Consider the following 23,588-nt stretch of genomic DNA (forward strand, 5'->3'; position numbering starts at 1 on the left):
CAAGAAGGCAGGGGGAAGAGAGGAAGTGCTTTAGCAGTTCTTCTGGAATAGCTGATGAGGAATCAGTTTGCAAAGCTGCATTAGGTCCTTAATAAAAAATCTTTTCCTTTGGGACAGATTCCAGTGACTGCCACCAAGAAGAGAAATCATACATGAAACAGAAAAACAAAGCTATCCAAGAAGCAGCGTAATCCTGTAGGATTATACACAGTCAACACCATACAGAGATGACAGGGATGTACTGATTTATGCCAGCATAGTAATTATGACACGACACTTACACAACATATGCTAATATAGTCATTATGACAAGATACTTAACCTCTTAATATATTTTAAAATAGTATCAAACTAGTATCAGTATTATTCCTGTTAAGCTCCATTTCTTAAAGTACATGAATAACCAGCAGTTAAGCCTCCAAATATCTGAAGCAGGAGGAATACTCCATTTCTTGGATATTCCTGGATAATTATTCTTGCTTTATTAAGGTTTATTTTACAGCTGTGTAAAATAGGTTATAAAGGACAATTCTGCTATTATGTCCTCCCCTGCTTAGGCTTAATAAATATTATATTCCACACCATCCATTAAAGCCAAGCAGTGGAGAAAATAGAAGTGGTAGTAATCTCCTCCACAGATGTAAAATACCTTTAATAAAATAAGGGTGTATAACAGTCAAGAACAAATTACTGAGGTCTGCTTTAATAAAATAGTACCCTTAAAGTAGTATTACTCTTAAGGCTCTGACATTCCCACTGGTGATGCAGTGTATCCTTTCAAAGCAGTGCAGCTTGTTAAAATGGCAAGATATCTTTTTGCAATAGAGTGTTTGTGTCCAGGCAGATACAAGGTTTGTATAGAATGCATCCAGGGAGCCATAAAACTGGTGGGAAACATATTTCTCCGTGGTATTTTAGTACTTTGAAAAATTCAATCACTGGGAAAAAATGTTTTGCTGTAAACATCTGAAGAGCATTATAAAAGCAATGGCTTCCCACAGCACCTGCTTAAATAATTTTAAGAGGGAGTGAGTATGTCTTTGCTCGTCTTCTAAAACTTGTAGAAAGCTTCTCCTATTAATTTCCCTGGTGCTGTCAGGCCAGGGCACTTTTAATCAGCAATAATTATGAGTGCAATTGGGGGATGTTCACGGGCAGGATTTTTTGCACTGTAGAAATAAGACAAGTTTCAAAACTGATCGTTAGGAGAAATATGATTAACGGGGAAATATACCCAGAGAGATGATCACCTGAGGAGTCTCCCTCTGAATGAATTAGGAATTCTTCAGATGTCAATGAAGAAGGACTCTGCTTATATATCCCAGAATTCAGTTCAGTTACACGTTGATTTTATAAACCCTGATTATCAAGAAGCATGAGAAATCCATCCCTTTTTAATTCACCTGTTTTCCACAGGTGAGGAGCAGCTCTGTGCTGCAGCTGTGACCAGTACAATTCCTGACAGCCCTCTTGTGGACCTCCCCAGAAATCTTTAGCCTTGCCCCAGCTCCAGAGCTCTCCCACCTGCACAGAGCACACCCCTGGTCCCACCTGTGTGCCCAGTACTTCCCAGTGCCTCCAGTTAGATCGTGCCAGTACCTCCTGCAGGCACCACAGGTTACAGAGCTGAACCCTAACACAACCAAGCCTCTCCTGGGCTGTAAGAAACAGCCAGAATTTGGCTTATCCCTGCCCTCCTCTCCTCATCAACTAAGAGGGCAAGCCACAGCTCCTCTGACAGAAATGCTGCCCCGGCGCATCGATATTACCCCGCGGTGACAGAGGGATCAGCCTCACATACATCAGTGTTCCAGCAGCTCTCCGTGTGGAGCAGCATGTCCATGGCAACGTAGCACAACTCTTCACCACCAAATAATTACATGATGCTCTGGGGAAAGACAAGTTTTCCTAGCACAGAGCCAATCTATCAACAGGGAAACCTCTCCTGACCCAAATGGCAGCTGCGATCGGGGTATAAATGGAAGCTAACCACCAAGTACTCCACATCCACTACTTTGCAGCCTAATAACTGTGAAGTCTACTGCTGTCACTTGTCCTGAGCGCTTTAAAAAGATCAAATACTGGGGAGAGGAAAGCAAGAGGAAAACTTTGTGCAGAAAGCGGGAGCTATCTCACATTAATCTGCCGTGTTCCTCCTCCAGATGAGCCCAAGCTCTGGGTGGCTGTGGGGAGGTGCTCTAAGCCCCTCAACCTCTGCAGTGACCACCTCGTTCACCGTGACTCCCAACACACATGTGAGAGAAAACATCAATTGTAAAACAAGCAGGAACTATTTAATAGAATCAAAAAATAATAATGGTTGGAGAAGACCTCTAAGATCACCAAGTCCAATTGTCCACCCAGCACCACCACCACGCTCACCACTGAACCATGAGAGGCTCATTCCAGGGCCATCTGTTTCCCTCTAACTGGTTACCAGTACAGTGCAGGACTACAACTCCCAGCATCTGGTCAGCATTTTTCCTCTCCTCTTTGCCCAAGACCTCAAGCACTTGTGCCATCAACCCAGAACAGCAAAATTCATGAAGTCATGCTCTGCTACAGCAAGCACATAGCAAAGTCTGGCAGCAAAGCCCTGCTGCCTGGCTAATTGCATCATAAATGAACTCAAGCAATGCACAAAAGCTGAAAGTAATGCACAAAAGCTGGAGAACTGAGCAATGAAGATTTTTGTCCCTCACAATCACATGTACCTACATGGTTTCACTGGTTGCAAACCAATCACTAGGAAAATTTGCAGAAATTTCAGGAACCTTCTGCCTCCAAATCACCAGAATTTATAGTAGACTTCAAGACAAACAAAAAATGCCAGTGGTACCATCATTACTAAATAAAACCTATTAAACAGATTTTTTGATAAATCTGGACAGGAATGAGGCTTTGCACTCCCTCAGTGCATCTGTCCTTCCAGGGGGACTCCCACCAGGCCAGCCAGGAGTAGGAACTTCCTGCTATTAAGTCATATTATAAACTCCATAAGCATAAAATCCTTTAGAAATGTTTAGGTTTTGATGACTGCTCCTGTGACGTACGGCTTTTAGCAAGCCAAGCATTTTCCTTTTCAAACTGCCTCACTCTCTCTGCCGGGCACATTATATTTTCACTTTGGCTTATTCTACCTCCTCACTTTGAAACCCTGCATTACTTGAGAGAGTGGCTGACATCCCCATTCATGATAGTGCACAAAATGAAGCTTAATGAATCCCCAAAGCAATGTACTTCATGTGCTAAAATCAATGTACATTGCCTGCTACAGTATCTCCCTATGAAATGGAGGCATTTGCTCAGAAATTTCTATCTCAACAGGGTCTTTTCTCTTTTTGTAGCGTTTAGCTGCCTTTTGTCTGCTCTTGTCTCCCTCCAGTGTTGCTCAGATGGCAATCTTTTATTCCTTGTGCAAACTCATTTGGAAAATGCTGGATGGGCTACAGCTGTGTACTGCTATGTAAGGTCTAATCCATGTCAAGCAGTGCTTTATACGTGCTGAATAAACACAATGAAGCAATGTTTTAATTGATTATTAAAAAGGCAGGGTTCTAGGCTGAAAGCAGTATTTAAAATCAGATTTAATCAGCTAGTTTTGTACAATTCTGAAAGGTAGTGATGCTGTACATGCTGCCATTCGAGCCCTGAAGTTCTCACAGAGGTTCCTGCAACCCGGGGGGATGAAGCTATTTCTGGGAGGTTTAAACATGCAAGTCCGTGGCTGATGGAAAACAAGCAGTGGGTCAAAATATTAATGAACATGAACCTTACCTGGGAAGGTGTTTTCCCACATAGCTTCCATGAAATTAAATAAATGTTTTTCAAGAGTCTGTTCAGGTGCTGCGGAACCTCTGCAGCTCAGTTGTTCTCAAACAGTCAAATATGTTTCTGTTTCACCATCTATAGAGTCTGGATTTACATGCTCTAGTAGTAAATACTGACTTCATATCAACCTACATTGCATCTGACAAAGGTATCTAACTTGGATGTGCCATCTAGAACCATAAAAAGTCTCTTTATATTATTTGCTTAAACTGACATCTATCAGACCGTGCAACTAAAATTTTTTCAAAGTCAGAAATAATAACAGTAATAATGAAAGGTAATTAATTCATAAGCAAAACATTTCTGTGTCAAAAAGAAGTGCCTCTGACCTTCCACAGGACTGTGCACCTGGGGAACCACAGATTTCTGAAGGACTACTGGAAAGTTTGCGCAATGATTAATGTGAAAGGAAATCTACAGTCTAAATTTCTCTTTATTCCAGTAAACATTCTCCATGGACTGTATTTCTCTGTGGCACCCCAGGAATTTGTGGGAAAAAATCCACTGTGAAGCAACTAAGGTTTGGGGTTTTTTCTTTTTCCTTCCAACAAAAATATCAACATTGTCCCGAAATTCAGGTTGTAAAAACTGGTAATGTCTATTAGGGGAAGAATCTTCATTAGCTTGAAGTACATGAATTATCAATCAAATGAGAAATAATCCTGAAGCAGCTGAAAAGGCAAACTGTTATAATTATAAATGATGTTTTGTGCATGACTGTGTCTCAAGAATTGTTACAGGATGCTGTGTAAAAAAAAATCATTTGTATCCACAGTCCAGAATAATATGGTCCATTACAATGATGTACTTTGGAGCAGAAATGTCATTTTTTATGTTTCACATTGTTTCTGTTTTCTCCACTGAATCTATATTTTGTTTTATTTTTTAAAAAGGATGAATTCGCTTTAGAGAACTGACAGCTTATATGAATATTTTAGTTTTGCTTGCAAGTAACAGGGAAAAAAACCCATGGCATAAAACTCAAGCCCCAAGTTCCCCAGAACGCCTACTGAGAATAAATTCTATGTTTATTTGTATTTCATTTTCCTTGAACAACTGCCTTTCCCTTGGGTATTTATTAAAAGCATAAAAAGAATGAGCCAAATTCACTTCTCAATAACATCTATTCAGCATTGTTGAAGCTTGTAAAATTGCACTAGACTAGCCAAAGGGAAAATTTTACTCACTATTTAGTAAATATATATAATTTTTTTTTCTGGTTGAGAAGATGTATTGTTTAATCTTTAAATTCTCTGCCTGCTCCTGCTTATCAAAGGAGAAAAAGCAGCTGTTTGGTTATGAATTCATGACCTCACACAGGGGTAGATATGATGTATAGGCTCAGCTGTGGGTTACGTGGGGCAGTCCTACATGGAGCATTTCCCAGTGCACGTGCTGGAGACTCCAGCAAAGTTTCCATCGACTCCCCTACACAAAGAACTCGTTACATTTTCCTCTGTCCTATTTGCCTGAAGATTGCCATAAATAACCTTATTTGACCTACACTCTAAAATCCTCAAATGGAGGCGGTGTTAGTAGGGGAATGGTGTAAAGTGAATTTGGCCATTGGGAAGGGCTGTTCTCAGTGGGGGGCTGGAGGAGCATTTTTGTAGCGCAGCCGGTGCGTGACAGACACATCCACTGCTGCAGAAAGCAAGTCAGCAAAATCCACAAAAATGGAATGAGAGAGAAGGTGCTGCTTGGGCTGTGACCACAACTGAGCTGCTTCACGATGCAGCAGCCAAGTTGTCTCCACGTGTTCCCTCCCACCTCGTGCACCGAGTTCACATCAGGTGAGGCTGAGCTGCCCAGGGTCGCTCTCCACCTGCTGCTGCTGCTGCTGTCTTAAAACTGTCTTGATACCATAAAACCCAATTCCCGTTATATAAAATCACTTCTCCCACTGTGGTTAACCATCAGCAGCGGTTTTGTACAGTTTGGTCATGTCTTTTTTAACCAGAGCTTGCAGAAGAAGTCATTTAACACCAGTAACTACAACTCCTGAATGGAGCACGTGGCCCAGGCAGGGGTTAGTGTTTCTTGTCCACTGCTGCCCGAGAAATTACAGTTTATAGCTTTGTTAGTAGAAAAACAATGTCTTTAAGATCTAAGCCAACGTTTTCAGAAATATCATGGATTGTCTTTATAGCCAGCATAACAACCCCCCCAAATATAACAGCAAGTAATGTGACCATTGCCCTTGGCAGCACCATTAAACTGGGCAGTGAACTACTTCAAATAGCAGCGAGTGTTAAACATTAGTTCTGCCTTAAGTAGGTTGATTTTAACAGTCAAATGTGCACTGCAGTCTATGTGAACATTAAAAGCACCTTTCAAACTTAATTTTACAGAAATGTTAACGACCAGAACAAACTACTGAAGGCAAAGAAGAAAAGTAATTATTTCAACAGATGAAAGGAAACAGTAAATTAACACTCTTGTTTTAAAAGGGGTCTCAGTAACATATCTGCTTTAAGGAAATACCATTAACTGGAGGGTACTATGGATATTTCGCTTAACATGTTTATGGTTTGGGGTTTCTTTTCTCTTCTGACCTTTAAAAATGAGGTCTGAGGCAAAAGGAGAGCTGTAAATCTTTAACTTGAAATACAACAAGTTCCAGAAACGCTGTATCAAAATCATAGCAATGTGTTCCTACATATCTACATTACGTGTCATGTACACACACATCCATGCAGTGAGAGAAAGTTAAAAGAAAAGACAGAACAGAACAAAGCCATCAACAGGACAACTTTTATGGCCACAGAGGCCTCTGAAGACTAAGGAAAGGAGAAAGGCAGAATCAGAATGACTCAGAAGTATTCCTAATATACCAGAAGTACCTACGTGCATTAAAAAAACTAGGGACAGCTAAACGAATCCTATTATTACATTAAAAAAAATCCAGGGAGAAATTTGTCATAGTTTAGAAAATGTTAAGCTATTTGTTATAAATACAAACCACACCAGTTTTTGTACATGAGCTATTATTCAGTGCAACTTTGAAAACTGTTTAAAAACAGTCACTGGCTTGCAAGCAAGATTTTCTTACCATATGTGTTGCAATATGGAAGCAGATTGTGGATGTTTCCAAAGGAATTTCAGATATATGTTTTAAAAATGTTTACAGCAAAATTTAGGTGATCGTTAGGGGGTTTTTTTTGTGGACATTTTCCACACAATAAAAGAAATGTACTGATGTAAATGTGGGGTTTGAAAATAATTTATTCTGCATAATCAGCATGGCTACATACGCTTTTCACTCTGAAATCACTCATTTGCAGACCTCAAATGATGAAATGGTAATTATTCTCGTGACTTATACATGTCCACTTTACAAACACGGTCAAATGCAGAGTTTCTTCAGCAAAGCTGCATTGCTAATGAAAGTGGCTTTAATCTGGGCTTTTAATTAATAGTTTTTCCTAAAGGATACTTTAGTAAAGACATTATATTGTATTGCACACGTATCAATCTGAAAGTCTTTATGCAGATTTCTATAGATCCTAAATGCTATATACACACACATTCACATAAGAAATATGTGACCTAAGAGGTAAGGGAAGAACTGCACACAGAATTCAGCAATAGTGAAGTAAATTGAGAAGCAGAAGGTCGGGAAAAACTGATGATGTCGTCTCAGCAAACACTGGCTTTGACAGGAAAGCCAATTTAAGCAGTTCCCACGCCCTATAGCACAGCTCAGCAGCCCCTTCTGTGAACATCTTTTTGATGCCTATTTTTAAACTGCATCATATAAAGAGTCTCTTCACTAACACCTCTGGATGATGTAGGATTATTATTTTGGGGAGACATTTTCTTGCTTAAGGTATTTTGATGTGGAAACAGCCACAATCTGGTTCGTTCTTACACATTATTTAAATCATGGCAGTCAATGTCATATCACCCTAAAAATAGGAGTGAGAGTTTAGTCTTTTTTTTTTTTCTTTTTTTGCTAAATGAGCAAAATATCTTACTTTGTCCAATTTAAAGACGACACTGAGGAAAGTGTGGAAAAGTACCCACATGAAAGGAGAAGTCTACTCCACAAATTAACTCTCCCTTTAGTAGCCTGTGTTCATTTGAGAGTATTAAGGGGACAACTGAAGGAACAAGCAGCTGAAGACAATCCTTCAAGATAGAATTATAAGCTGGAAACCCTTTAAGCTTTGTTATTAGACCCACCCAGAAACTGCCAGATCCACTACCCAACCCAAGCTGCATCCTGCCACCTCTGCATCCATCACCCAGTTGTTGGATCAATCATTATTTGGTATTGAGATGTGATAAATACCACCACGTTCAAGCCTTCAAACAGCCACTCCTTCAAATCCACAATGACAGCGCTGTTGCTATAAACATATCTGCATCAATCATTAGGGTAAGAATTATTTGTGAGCCAGCAGTCTAAAATCATGAGTTTTAGCTGCACACGGCAAGGTATACACTTATTTAAAAATAAACGTGAAATTCAGTCTTCCACAAAGGCAGCAGTGTCATGAGAAAACTCAGGCTGTAAGTTTTGTAAACGCTGCGTTTTCAATATTAGTGTGTCAGTCTTCATTCACTCTCTGACAAGGCTGTCAATCAAACAGCAATCTAGTTTTGTAAGACTTTAACCAAAGATCAAAGCAATGATACTGCTGAGTTCACATTACCTACCCAGAGATAACTACTTGAACACTCTCCTAGCGCTGCATCGATATTAACTTTGCTCCGCTCCTTCCAAGCAAATAAAACAGGACGAAGTTTGACAGCCCTGCTGGCTCGTGCCCTCAGCCCTGATCCAAACTGAATCCCAGGCCCATCCCCTCTACCCCTTATAGCTCCTCCTGGATATTGAAGGTGAGGATTGCAGGACTTGCACTCGTTTAAACTTCAATTAAAAGAAAACGAAATGTGCTTTCTGTCTCCTTTGGGGAACACATCGAATGTCTTTTCCTCAATAACAATAGTTGGGCAATAAAAAGATGAGTGAGCAAAATGTGGTATATCATCGTTTTGCCTTTGACTTCAGCCCAATGGCAAATGAAAGGCATCCAAAATCAATTTCAAGAAGCTAATAAATTCAGTATGTGAAAGCAGTGAAAATATAACTTTTGCAGCCTCATCATCAAGCTGATTTGTAAGCAAAGCTGGGCCCAATTCCTGCACACTATGGCACCCATATTTTCAGTTTCATGCAGGTAATATACTATTTCTACACAGTTTATATTCTCAGGCTAAACACAGAGATATATACATATATATCTTCTTTCCACAAACATATGTCCTGGTAATATAGTAATAAAAATCTCAATGTGCTCTGCCCAGGAAATCGTGTCGATCTCTATCAGGTGCTTCCTCCAGTAACAGTGAAGGGAAGGTGAAGGCCAGCGCTGCACCAAGGGCACTCCTTCCCACAGCTCCAGGACTTCCAGGAGAGATCTCTTTATGGCAGCCCAGGGAGGGGCTGTTGGGGTTTTTACCTGCTTGTTAGCTGAGCAGTTCACCAGACCATGCCCATCTACAGGCAAGCTTCCAAAGGGAAGAGAATTGACCATAATCACAATTTAACACACTCCTTGAACAATGCTGAGTACCTGCAATGTCTGCCTTTGGATCTTAGTAGGGAGTAGGACAGAGGACTTCCACTTACTCCAAGCAGTTACTTCACATTTACATGAGAGGAAAACCTGATCCACAGTTACTATCATGACATCAGAAACCTTGATTCAGGGTCAAGTCCATCCAAGCAATTCAGTGGCAACTGGCCTTAGGAGCTCTCTGTCCTTCACTGGGGATATCCTATGAGATGAGACTTTGCAATGCCACTACAAATAAACTATTTAGAAAGGGAGGGATGGCACGGATGCACCTCTCCTGGCTTGTAAGAGCAGGACCAGCTCCTAAAAAGCAGTGACAATGCAACACCTCTGGTTACACCACAGACTTGCATGAAAAAGCACCAAAAACTACATAGCCAAGGCATGTGAACAACCACGTGTACAGGAGGGCTGGGAACCATGAGGTTGGATTGGAAAACTGGTGGAATTTCTGAGCAGCAGTTTCTATTTCTAGCATAGCCCATCTATGCCATCCCTTTCAGATTTTTGGTTGATCTTAACCAGCTGCACACAGTGATAGCACAGGAGGTACCCTACACTATTTAGAAGTCATTAACAGTGTTAAAATTTCCTTGGGATGTGGTACTTACTTAAAAAAAATATATAAATTAGAAAGAAAAGCAAAACATCAAAACCAAAGAGGTTCCTGACCTTGGAGAGTTCTACATCAATATACAGATTTGTTTCCTATAGAAAAAAAAAAAAAGACATAAAGACATAAAAAATGAAGGCAGACAAGCTGGTGCTGGATAGAGCTTGAATTGGCAGGGTAAAATGTGGCTAGAGTGTGTAACTGAAGAATGATGGAATACATGGACTGAGGACATGTGTGAGGTTTAGAAAACAGCAGGTGGAGGAAACTGTGGAACAGAATTATATTTAAAGGAGAGAAGTTAGAACTAGGTGAGAACAGTACAGGAATCACACTCCGAGTGTAAAGTATTGCTTTGTCACTTAGTTCATACTGTGAACATGTCCAGGTTTTTCCTTCCAAGACATCAGCAATGGGAAATGCTGTTCTTTCTTACTCTATTTCTTCACCAGGGCATCACTCTCCTCAGATGGTGGCAGCTTTTGGGAGTCTGGACTGTTGTTATAGGACCTATGTCAACTATCTCCTCACACTGAGGAAAATACCATGCTGATTTTTTGTGTTAGAAGTATCAGATCATGTTTCCTCTGTCATTACTCCAGAATTTTACTGACCAGATGAAACTGAGTAACTATAAAACCCAACTAAAATCTGAGTAACACTGTAAAACCCTCTTTCTTTTTTATTTGTTGTATCTCCTTTACCTGTTCACCTCTCATGTTTACAAGCAAGAAGAAATAATGATTTTCTAGCCTCAAACACCGTTTCTCCAGCTGAAGGATCTGTGCCGTGCCTGCTCTCCACACTTCCAGCTTTCTAAACCACATCCATCAAAACCCAGAAAGTCTGAGAGATTATGTTGCTGATATTTCCGTAATACTGAACAAGCACAAGAGTATCTTTCAAATCTCCTTTGCAGATAAAGCAGGTTAGGAAGTGTGTGTGCATATCTGCAAGTCACCTTTAAAACAACTGCTCTGTGCGTGTGGAACGAGTCGCCTGGATGTTCCAACACTGCTTTCATGTCATCTGTGCCACTGACTGCACTGCCCTACCCCACCCAGCACAAACCCACGGGTCTGTGATCATACAAGGCTGGTCTGGATGGCAGCAGAATGCTAATGCAGGCAGGAGGCACATGAGCACATATGTTTTTATGTGAAACAGAAGTCGAGCTGTGAACACAAAGCATCACCCTGCAGTGAGGAGCTCTGGGAGGAGCGAGTCCTGTCCACCTCAGCTGAGCCCCTCAACACATCTCTGCAACCTCGAGGCAAGGACAGGGGGGTCCTGCATGCTCTGGGGGGACTCCTACACACCATGTGTCTTTCTCCACTGCCCAGAGGAACACACAGCTAAGATTTGATGCATTGTGAACCGCAGCAACATTGCAAAGGCCCCTCTTAGATGTTCAAGTGGTTAAAGAGCTCTACATTACAAGTACCTGTTCATAAAACATCTTTAAACTGTTTCTGTCGCTGAGCAGCCTGATCTGAACCAACTGCACACAGCACTATCACAGAGCATCAACTACACTCAACATACTTACAAGTCATTAACAGTGTTAAAATTTTCTTGGGGTGTGGTACTTAATGAAAGAAAACAAAAAAAAAAACCACCAAAACCAAACAGGCTTTTATACAGCACCACATTTCAAACAGGTGGTGCTGTCCCTTCCCAGGCCACTTGTCAGGCTTCGCTCAGCATACAGTGATTTTACGTAGTTTTAAGCATGAATTACCTACACTCAGCCCTTCTTGCCCCAAAGGATTTTAAATTAATTTTCAAAATCAAAGTTTAAAGAAGCTAAACTTTTCTGTTTCCTTTTATCTTTGATAATTCCTCCCAAAAATAGTTTCTCCTAAATTCTGACAGTTTCTCCTGTAAAGACAGCACTTTTATAAAAGCATTAAAAAACCAGAATAAACTTAAATATAAAAATGCCTAACTGTATCTAAGTCTTCATTTAGTTAAAAAGTTTTGATATTATCTCTTATTATTTATTCTTCAAAGGAGAACAGTAATTAGAAAAGTTCTGCAAATTTGCACTAATGAAGCAGAAAAATCTGCTATGAAGTAATGAATTTTACTAATCACCATGTAAGCAAATAATTTAAAAATATTAAAAATATAAATATACCTAGCTCATTTTTATGAATTTTCTTGTAGTTTATGTAAAATTGCTTTCAGGTTATTTCACAGAATGGTTTGGGTTGGAAGGGACTATAAAGCCCATCTTGTTGCACACCCTGCCACAGGCAGGGACACCTTCCACTAGACCAGGTTGCTCATTTCTAAGTCTTTCTAACAACTTGAGCTGAAAATTGTAATATTTCCTAAACACTGAAAAAGAGAGGACACTTAAATATGCAGCAAAATTACACAGTTGAATCTGAGTAGAAACAGTGAGAGTGCTGGGATTCGACAGGACATGGAGATCAGGGGTCTCTTCACCAGAACTGGTGAGATTTTACTGCAACTGCAACATCAACACCTTCCCTGGTTTTGACTGTTATCAACTGGCACTCAAAAGGAAGCCCCAAGTCCTTGTTTTGTTTACACCTTTCATTCCTTCCCCACAAGCAGCATCTTTTCTTGCTGTCCTCCTGACATGTCTCTAAATCCAGGGGAAAAAAGGATGCCATTAAACTGCCTCAGGACAGCAGGTGTTAGCACCATTATATGAAATAATTGCTCCTTGGGAGATTCTAGACAGTCAATTAACCCCCAATTCACGACTCAAGTGGCAGAGCCGACACTCAATGAATAAAGGGTAGGGGTTCAATTCTCAATTAGGATGAAATTTTTTCCTTAATAGTTTAATCTTGTGGTCAATTAAATTCCCCAAGCGTTGTATTAATTATTATATGAATTCCAGGCAACTTCTCATTTAAGGTTAGTTATGGTGTACCACAACTGAACCACAGTCCAGGGCTTAAATTTTTCAAAAAACCTATTCTACCTTCAGGGCAAAAATACTCTTTTCTGGAAAACAGGAAAAGAAACGTCTTTACATTGTGCTCTCCTAATCTGGAATACTTTAAACGTCTCCTGGATTTTATACCAGATCTTGCATTATGTCACAGACCATTAGAACCCTGTTTACTGCTGCACCACATATTCATATCACCAGTTGTATTAAAAAGGATTTCTAAACAGACTTTTAAGCATTAATCTCCTCTCCGATTGCTGAGCTTTATTCCTATATTGTTGGGCATAACAGCTTGGAATAGTAGCTTACTTTTCCATCTGTTAGACATATAGAGACTATCAGTTTGTGAAGTACTTTCTTGGTACTCCTTTTGTTAGAATAAAGTCCTGGATTTCCTCGGGGAAGCAAGGGACATATGCTGGTGCTCTATGGTTTCTGAGTTGCTGCAGAGATGAATTCTTCTTGGCCAGCTTTCTGTTGAATAGGTGCTGGAATCATATAAAACAGCAACTTGTGAAAAAAAAACCCCAACAGTAAAATGGTGAGCTCCCCGGCCAAATCAGTGATCTTTTTTCAACTAATTATTTTTCTTGCTCAAAACGAAGACAGTTTGTCTTTGAAAAGACTGTCTATCATTAAAAAAGAAGAGTACTGAAAGTTTTTGAAACAACTATAACAGATGTCATAGCAGTTGAAAGTACAATTAGAAAGCACAACGCCGCAGAAATAAAACTTCAAACAAAAGCGGAAAGAGTTCTTTGTGCACATCAATAATTTAGAATGATTTAAGAACTGTTTTATAGATGCAAGTGGAGCTCTTTCTGTCTATATATAAATCGAATGTGGTCTTTATAGGCAAACAAAAAGGGAATACAGTCCTTTTAAATTATTTTTAGGATAATTGTTTCCACAACAAACATCATTATTTATCAGTTTTGAAAAGAAGCCAACTGCCAACATTTGAAATGCACAAACCTTGGCACACAACACAGAAAATGGTAATCTCCCCCCTTTTCAAAAACCAGTTTTGCATTTATTTTATACATTTGTCAAGTTCTTATCTAAAAGCCCATGCAGTGTTACCTATTTCTATCAGAAATCATTATATTTTATTTCTAATCACCTTCCCGTAGCTCATTTTGCAACTCAGGAAGGGAAACCTTTATTGCTACCAGATGCTGTTCCCTTCCTGCTCACTCACATATTCCTATAAATTGATTCAACAGCCTGGAAAACAAGGTTTAATAGGTATTATTATGCCTTCTGGATTTCTTCTGTTATAATCTCTCTTTTTAGATAAACAGTCTCATTTTAGTGATGAAAACATTCTAAATGTACACTGCAGCTCCTTCATGTAGTAACTCCTCCAGGACAGCTGCAGCATGTGCATGACTGGCTGCACTACCGAGGGCCCTGTGCCAGCAGGACTTTCTCTGCAACTTTATTTCCATGTGTAAACTTTAAGAAAAAGAGAAAAATCGGCAGTTTTGTGTGTAGAGAGCTGAGATTTTCCTTTTTACATAAGAAGGAAGATTTGGGAATAAAAGGCAGTTGGTGAAGCTCTAAGTCTGACTAAGAGGAAATGGGAAGAGACATTCTTTTAGCATCATGGAAGAAGAGAAATCAGTCCCTCAACTGCTTCTATTTCCATGTTTGAACATCAGAGCACACTGGAGTCCACCACCATACAAACAGGGAGGCCCCAACTCAGCCACTCTGCTGCTTCAAATAGTAACATCAACACGAAAAAAATCTAGGAAAACTACAAATTGCAAACTCTGAGACTTCAGTTCTACCATTAAAACTGATTAACCCCCATATCTTTGTAGGTTAGCACTCACAGCTGCAAAAAAACCCCACAAAAATCCTGCCAATTTAGCTACCACTCTTCCAGAATGATAATCATATTTGCAGATACTTGGGACCATTTAGCTTCAGCATTTTATGTGACTGACGATATATGGGCTGCTGGTTCTGTAAAATTAAAACTCCAGCCTGATTTATACTGTATTTAATACAGGCCATATAGGCAGTGATGTTTACAAAATACTAATCCTAAACTATGGTGCTGAAAAGTTATCTTGTATATTAGAGAGAATTCTTACTACGAATCAGACTGTAATCTAGAAGTGCCTGACTTATTTTTTGCTGAGATTTCCAAATATGTGTATGAAGACAAATCAATAATTAATGTTCTTGGAGCAATAAAACTGCCTCTCAGGAATTAATTTAATAGTTTTTGAATATTGGTTGGTTGGTTTGGTGGTTTTTTTTTTAAACTTCAAAAGCTTCATACAAAGAGAGAAATTATGTCACAATAGAATCGATATTATCATTATTATTACTCCTGGTGACTTTACAAAAATATTATGCTTTCTTTATATCAGTTAAAAGAAAATTCAGTAAATATAAATATATTGTTTTTATAGAGCAATTTCAAGCTCTCCTTTCTACCTAAATCCCTTCTGCCTGTAATGCTGGAGGCGATACGACAAAAATGTCAAAAGTCAAACAGCAGCTCTGGCGACTCCTCCTTTAATATGTGAATTTCTCCACACTTTTGCCTGGAGGGCACCTTCATTACAATCACTTTCTAGGTTTTAAAACCAACAAAAAAACAAGGCAACAATAACAAATACAGGCCAGTCTCCTAATTGACAGCATCTAAAAAGTCTCCAGAGGTGGCAGATGCATAAATAGCACATTATTTTCTGAGCAGTTCCTATTTCATGACCTGTGTGAGTAGGCACGTGCGCACACACATATTCCGTTTTCTGCTCCAGCTCAGCCATCTACCAGAGATGCTCCATCATCCAACATATTCTACATCAAAAAGGCATCTTCCACCACACCAGGAGAGGTTCTCCACTGAACTGTCACGAAAATTTTTACAGCTCTGTATCCCCTCCCTGACAACACACACCCGAATAAGCCAAGGGATATGTCAGCAAATTCACACAAGCCAAGTCAAGCTATCAAAATATCACACAGCAGTCCCAGTGACGGGTAGAAGAGAGAGATTCAAAACTATACCATGTTTTATAGATTATAACATCTCAGAATACACCTGGAAGCAGGATTTTATTTATTAAACTACTTGTTATAGCCTGTCATATTCTGTCAACTAGAAGAAAAATCTGCTTGGGAAACTACTGTCATACAGACTACAAAATAAAAGAAAAAAATAGTTGGTATTTTGAGACCAACGTGAAATGGCCAAGCATGACCAGAGAAGTGTGCTGGGGAATTTTGTATTGGGATAATCACTGTCTCTCTAGCTTTGTACTTTCATCCAATTTCAGAACTCACAAGTGTCTCTCCTTCCATCTTTTTTATCAATCCTAGAGTACCTGACACAAGAAGGATATTCAGAGCTGGGAATCTTCAGCAAATGTAAGCATTCTCCTCCCAGTCTGGTGCAAGGATGACCCAGGCAGCCTCTCCTGTGGGCTCTTCCCAGCACTGACCATTTGGCTCACACAGGCACTGATAAAATACTTCCATTTGTGTAAAAAGGATTATGTCCTCCTTGTTATTCTCATTGTATTTCATAGAATCATGGGATGGTTTGGGTTAGAAGGGACCTTAAAACCCATCCAGTTCCACCCTCTGCCATGGGCAGGGACACCTTCCACCAGCCCAGGTTGCTCCAAGCCCTGTCCAACTTGGCCTTGGACACTTCCAGGGATGGGGCAGCCACAGCTCCCCTGGGCAACCTGTGCCAGGGCCTCCCCACCCTCACAGGCAAGAATTTCTTCCCAATATCCAATCTAACCCTGCCCTCCTTCAGTTTAAAGCCATTCCCCCTTATCCTGTCACTAATAACATGAATAGAAAAAAAACTTGAACACAGGCTAGAAAAACTTAAACAGAGTCTAGAGCCAAAAAAAAAAAAAATCATGGAAAGAACTGGAAACGGGCCATTTTTCTTCAAAATAAAGTGCTTCTTTTAAAATAGTTCCAGTGATACTGATTGATTACAACTGGGGGCTCCCACTCTTTCAGGTACAATGACGAATTTCCAAAGTACAGCTGGTAACGTGAAAAACATCCTGCCAGAACTGTCCCTCCCCAGGAACGACTGTGGCTGTAGAAAATAAATACCATGCACAGCACAAAGTGCTGTAGGGGTGTCCTCTGCCCCAACAATCAAACATGAAACCTGATTTCCCTGTTCTGCAGCCCCGGTGGCTTCTGAGATCAGCATATGGGTCGTCTCAGGTCTGCTAACAAGAAATCAGGTAACTTTATTGATGGAATTCAACACAGTGTCTGAAATGTAATGAAGAGCACACTTATTCTGGTCTCATGACTACACATCTATTCCCAGGGGATAATAATTTTCTGTTTCCAGTTTGAGGTTAGTTCACCCCCTTCTATGTCCACTAAGGATTTTTTACTTTTTATTATCAGCACTATTTGTTAAGGCAGCACATATATAAACACTTTAGAGATGCACTTTAATATATGGTATTGTCTTAACCTTCCAGTCCCTAGAAGCCTCTGGGCAGCAAATGCTCTTCAACAGGGAAGAGAGCACCCTTAACTGTCACTTTTAGGTGACTATTACACCAGAGGAAGACACAGTCCACAGAGTGATCTTAGATATTCAAGATCAACCTAGTAAAAAGTCCTGAATACAAAAAAAATGCTACACAAAATACTATCCACCAGCGCTGGATTTGCTCCTCAACAGCAGGAGCACACGCTGCTGTCACAACCATGAGCACTGTGTTTCACTGATCTGGAACATCCAGCTGTGGGCAAGGGGACAAACTCTAAAGCCTAGCTAACTCTAAAGCCTAGCTCACTGTTAGTAAACCTTAGGAAAGACAATTGTGTTTTATGAAGTGCAGCTTCTGTGAGTTTCCTGAAGGTCTTCCTTGGTCAGAAATACCACCAAACTTTCCAAATAACCAATTTATAAGTTTTGATGCTAATTTAAAGTTTTACCTGTTCACTTGCTTTGGTTTAAACCAAATGCATGAGACAGGCCAAAAATGTTGTTTCCTATAACAAACACCCGTTTGGAAAGCAGAAATGGCTGACTTAAGCAGTTTCCTAGTGAAGAAGTGTCTGAGGGCAGTTTTTGGTGTCCTTGTTAAAAATGACATGGTTTTCCAGTAACACTCACTGCCTGTACAAAAAAACACTTCAAGTGGTGACAGTCTGTTTATTGGATGGGTTCAAACACAGAAAAACCTCCTCCTTCCCTATGTGTAGGCATGGTTTGGACACACAAACACATGAGCAAAGTTTCCCAGGAGCAGGTTTGGTGCTTCTCAGAGCACAGGCAGGGGAGGCTGAAGCGCTGTCAGCGCATTCCCCACGATCTCCAGGATTTCTGTAACATGAGAAAAACATTCAGCAACCTCTCAGGATGCATATTTTTCAGATCTTACTGCTCATAATGAGGACTGAAGGCAAGTTTATTAAATAACTCACAGACATTAAGAATGTCACCAACTGCAGGTCTCAGGTTAATGACTTTGCAACAGAGGCATCAACAAGCAGGGAATTCAAAGGGTCAGCTTTAATATCAGTACTAACTCTTAGGGAAAGGTTCCTGGGCCTAATCCAAAACCTTTCTTAGGTCACTGGGTGCCAATCAGCAATTTTTCTCTCTTCTTATGCTTTTCAAATCTGATATAGCTCAGTAAGATGGACTTAAATAAAAAAAAATTACAGCATTGGAGGAAAAGTGGGAATGGTAACTCAGAAGCAACAGCCTGACTTTGGAGAGTGGCTACTTAATTCCCTCTTATTTTCCTATTTTACTCCACACAATTACATGAATAACCTTACTAAAAAATTTTGTCCAAAGCCTTTTCAGTAAAGAAAATTTGATTTTTCACCATGTTTATACAGACTCGTAATATGTAGTGTTTAGAAAGCAATACATGACTGAAATCTACTACATAAAACATATTAATAAATTATATATCAATGTAAGAAACTGCCTTGGTCCATCTGCCAAGATAACTATGAAGCAGGTATTTTACTCTTCAGAAAAGATGCATTCATAAAATAATTCTGCAAATAAAGATCTAATATAACCCTAATGTAAAAGGTGTGACCTTGGAGTACTTCACTAACATCTCTTGCCTAATTGCCCTCATATTTATAAACCTTTCAGCAATGGTTATGCACACAATCATATTTATATGAGTCTAGACACTTTAAAAATTAAAGCTTTACCTTCAACATCTATTTACATTTTGTGACTCTAAATGTTAATAGAGTTTGCCTTGCTTTCACGGGTTTGGGTGTTTGTTTTTTTTTTGACTGACAAAAGATCAAATTACTCTTAGGCCACCATTCTAACAGTTGTCAGTTCACTTGTAGGTTAAATTTAACAACAAAAAAAGTTGTGGAAAATACCTTTACCCCAAACAGAGCACTCGACTTCTTATACTTCAGTATTATCAGTGGATAGAAAATGTAAAAATATCTCTGAATTATTCTCATTTCCACTGTGTATGTCACTTAAGGTTTTAGGAAAAAGAAACCCTTGCAACCCTTAAACTTGTGTATTATTGCATCCACTGCTGATGAAACGACCCCGGGGTCTCCAACATACAACAGAATGAATCAGAACTTCACTTCTAGTTTTGGGAGTTTTTTATATATGTCAAGAGGAGACTCATGAACACATTTGTGAAAAAAGTTGCCTTTTTCTCATTATATCTTTAGCATGCAAGAATTGATACGTCAAGGGAACAGCCTGCGGAGCATTTGAAGTGTTGGCACCTATCGCACACTTTGCATAGAGTTGCTTGGTACAGCTCTGAGCTCCTTGTTCCCTTCCTTACTCCTTTCCCTCTCCATCTGGATGCTTTCAGATTAATTGTTGGGAAAGTCCTCTCTCTGGAGCACAGCCCCCTCCACAGGGCCTGGTGCTGTTTCAGGTGTTCTGCACCTGCTCGTTCCCCTCCCCTCACATCCTGAGTAACCCGGTCCTTTGGCAATGCTTAATTTAAACAGCATAAAACCTCTTTTCCGCTAATGAAATACAATAAATAAATCCCGTTATTCTTTCATTACCGTAGTCTATGGCCAGCTGAAAATATTTCACTCAGCTGACAGCAATGATGCAAAATTCCCCTCTCCTTGAAGCAATAAAGGGAAAGGTGTTCTGTAATAAACAGGGAAGGGAGAGCTGCCAGATGCAGAGGTTGGGAACTACAATCTACTGAAACATGGGACAGCCCTGGAGCCTGGATTTGTCGTCTGGAGATGCAGATAACTGGACTAAAGGAGGGGACATCATCGCTGGGAAATGCAGAGCAAGTCACTTTCTCTGCAAATATAATCTTTATTTCTACTCAAACACTGCTTGAACAGTGGGTCATTAATGACATTTTCCTATGAAACTTTACTCTGCTTTGCTTAGGGTGGAGCACAGCACCCAAACATCCACGTGACCACGTTGTCCACGTCTGGATAACCAGCAGTATTAGTTGGGGGAGCAGGTTTCAAAGGATCAGACTTTGGCTAAACTGTTCCCATTGGAGACACCATGAACATCCCCATTGATTTCACTGTGGCAAGAGCTGGGCCAGTGCCTTTTACTGCTCCAGTCTGAAATATTTCTTGTCATGCAGTCAAACAGAATAATTGTACCAGCATCTAAATCCAGCTGGAAGGCATGGCCAAATTCTTTTCTGGCTCATTTCACCTTCCTAATGCCAGAATTTATATGGAGGTTTCCGTAAAGCCTACACAGGGCTGTGTCAAACACAATCCTTTCCCATACAACACAGATTTTTTCCAGGATATATACTGAAGCAGATGAATTTAAAATGCAGTTTCTGTGAGTAACTGTGCAGGTAAAACGTGGGGCTACGTTCTGGGGGGGGGATTTTGTAACTGTTTCCTTGCACTAGTGATTCCAAAATAAAGTGCAGATTACTCTTTATATGGTTTTCATTCACACTTCAACAAGGATGCACAGGCAAAATGCTGGTGTGACATAATTTCACAAAAATATAGTATGGTATGTCATAAAAGTAATTTTTATATCAAAAGCCCAAACAAAACAACTGCAAACTTACAAAGATGTTTGACTTTGTTGTCCTCTAATGTTAACCCTGACCATATTTCCTAGAAAGACGGTGAAAGGATGCAGAGTAATTAAGACTTAATGACATTTCTCCTTCAAAAAGCTTAAAGGTATGGGCTGTAATTGGGTTCTAACCCCTCTACACCCAGACAGCCACCAATTCTAGGAATTCTGCCCCACCAACATGTGCAAACAGATCAACACAATTGGAACAGCCTCACATGAGCTGTTTTTTAAAGAAGAACTGTTGTTAAGGCATATTCTCTTCAGCCCTAATTACCTTGAAATTATTTGATGAGAACAAAGTGGCACATTTTTGTCTGGTGCCGAGATCACTCAAAATGGGACATGGAAAACAAAAACTGAGTATCCTGAGGGATATCACAGTATTTGTCTATAATCACTACAATCTTTATCATTTTTTATGCTAAGATTTCACAAGGGTAGTGCTGCTGATAAATTGCAGTTACTTAATTTTCAATTGTTGCTACCTTAATTGTTACAGAGAGCTTAGCTTTCTAAAGTTATGTCAAGGTGTATAATACAAAAACATGTTCAATATATGCCTTCAATAATTTCTTTGTTGTTTGAAAACTTGCAACTTACAGCAAAGCTGGCATTTTATGGCCTGCAGAGCTATAAATCATTTTTAAAATCATGATGATATTACTCAAAACAGATGTGAAAACATATGTTTGCCACGGTTGTATAAACCGCTTACTTGTCATACTTAATAAATGTTGATACTTTTATTTTAACTACATTCCTTCTTAATAACTTTGAAAATCTTTTCCATGGTAAATGTATTTTGCCTTAGTAAAAGTAATGGCAGGTTTGGAAAAACAAAGCTTGCTCTGTATACAAATTACAGGTATATTTTTTGCAGAGCAGGGCAGCACAGATCACACTCTTCAGTGACTGTCCACATCTGACTCTACAATTCAACATAACTGAGGAGCACCAGAGCCCAAAATAATAACCCACGAGAGAATAATAATAGTACTGGGAACAAGGAATCTATACAGGAGTCAGACAAATCCTTGAGGAATAACCCCAGTGGTGTGGGGTGACAGAAGGGCCCAGCACACACTGGCTGGGGACTTTCAGAGCTGACTTCTGACTGTCCTACTCGTGCATCTCCTTCAGTTACTGGGTGCCCATATCCTGTAAAACAGAGATTCCTACAGCAATACAGGTCTGCCACACTGCCAAATGCAAAATCAGCTTGGAATTGCTGGATATACACTATTGGTGCCTTTAAAATTTCAGCATTTTTCCCACTAGAACACCACGAAAAGGTTCAGGTTCTGGAGCTGTGGGATTATTTGAAAATCACATCTTTACTTGACAAAAATAAATAATTTCTCGACCTGTGCAGACCAAGCAGAAAAGCAGAAACTTTATTCTATCCTTAAACATACTCTAACACATCTTGTGATTTTGAAGCCCTTTTTTCTGACGCAGGTGAGTCTCTGAACACTAAATTAATCCCGAAAATATGCCCTAAGTGCATGCAGAACTAACACATGTATAAAGATGTAATTCCCAGTATCTAATCAATTAAAGAAAGGTAACACTATGCAAAAATGTAGATCAGGAAATGAATAAACCTATACAACTTCAATCTTAAGGTGATTTATGGTACACAAATTGTCAGCATCAGATCTTTGTGATTTTATCCATGTTACAAGAATACTCAGTGATCTCAGGAGCCTGGGAATTGGGATCACAGGTGCTGGGGGTTCAATTATTTTCATGCTTTTGAGGATTTCTGAATTATATTTTCAGATTCTTAAAACTGTGCCTTCCTTCATCCATCCTGAGTGGCAGAACTGCTACTACCAATAACTACACGATTTGCATCTTTGAACCCCACAGGATATTGAATTGTTTCGCTGAAAAATGACTGAACATGTGGCAAGAAACCAGGCACAGTTCAACAAAATTAAAATCAACTGCACTTTCAGATTTAGATTAAATACTCACTGTGTAATTACCACAGAAATGTAATTTTTAAGTCTTAGGAGTGAAGGTATGGCTGTTAACTGTAACCTCTGGTGCTGGTCCATAAATGTCAACAGGAGTCAAGAGGGAAGGATTTAAGCATGATGATTCAGAAAGAAAATTATCTCAGAATGGAACAAAAGGGCTCTTTTGGGGTTCATAAGGAAAGTGCTTAAATGCCCAGAGAAACCAGTGAATAGAAAACAGCTTCTTCTGCCTTCAAGGAGAGTTGAGTGTGAAAATACAAAATATAAGGAGGAAGTTTCAGAGTCTTCCTACCCAAGACTGGATCAGACACAGATCTCTTAAGGAACAGAGCTGCTGTACAAAATCATGAAGCTCCTCAAATAATTTTATATAACTCTGGAACCACAGGGCACGTAAAGCCTCCAAATTCTCTTCTGAATAGCTCATAAAATTGTCTGTACCTGCCTTTTTATTCTTCTCTGAAAATAAATGAAAATTACCTCAACTATAATATAAATCAGTTTGTTTTCATTTATGATAAAATGATAAGTATGAACATTCGCAGCAGACTTACAAGTACATTTAGATTATTTT

General features: G+C 39.6%; 1 protein-coding gene across 2 annotated transcripts in view; it reads right to left on the bottom strand.

The window, feature by feature from the left end:
* Positions 1–23,588, bottom strand: part of DACH2 (dachshund family transcription factor 2) — a 248,579-nt gene that overhangs the window by 22,975 nt on the left and 202,016 nt on the right. The window lies entirely within an intron of this gene.

Source organism: Lepidothrix coronata, unplaced genomic scaffold (genome assembly GCF_001604755.1).
Source record: "Lepidothrix coronata isolate B3197 unplaced genomic scaffold, Lepidothrix_coronata-1.0 Scaffold2, whole genome shotgun sequence".
In the NCBI taxonomy this organism is placed as follows: Eukaryota; Metazoa; Chordata; class Aves; order Passeriformes; family Pipridae; genus Lepidothrix; species Lepidothrix coronata.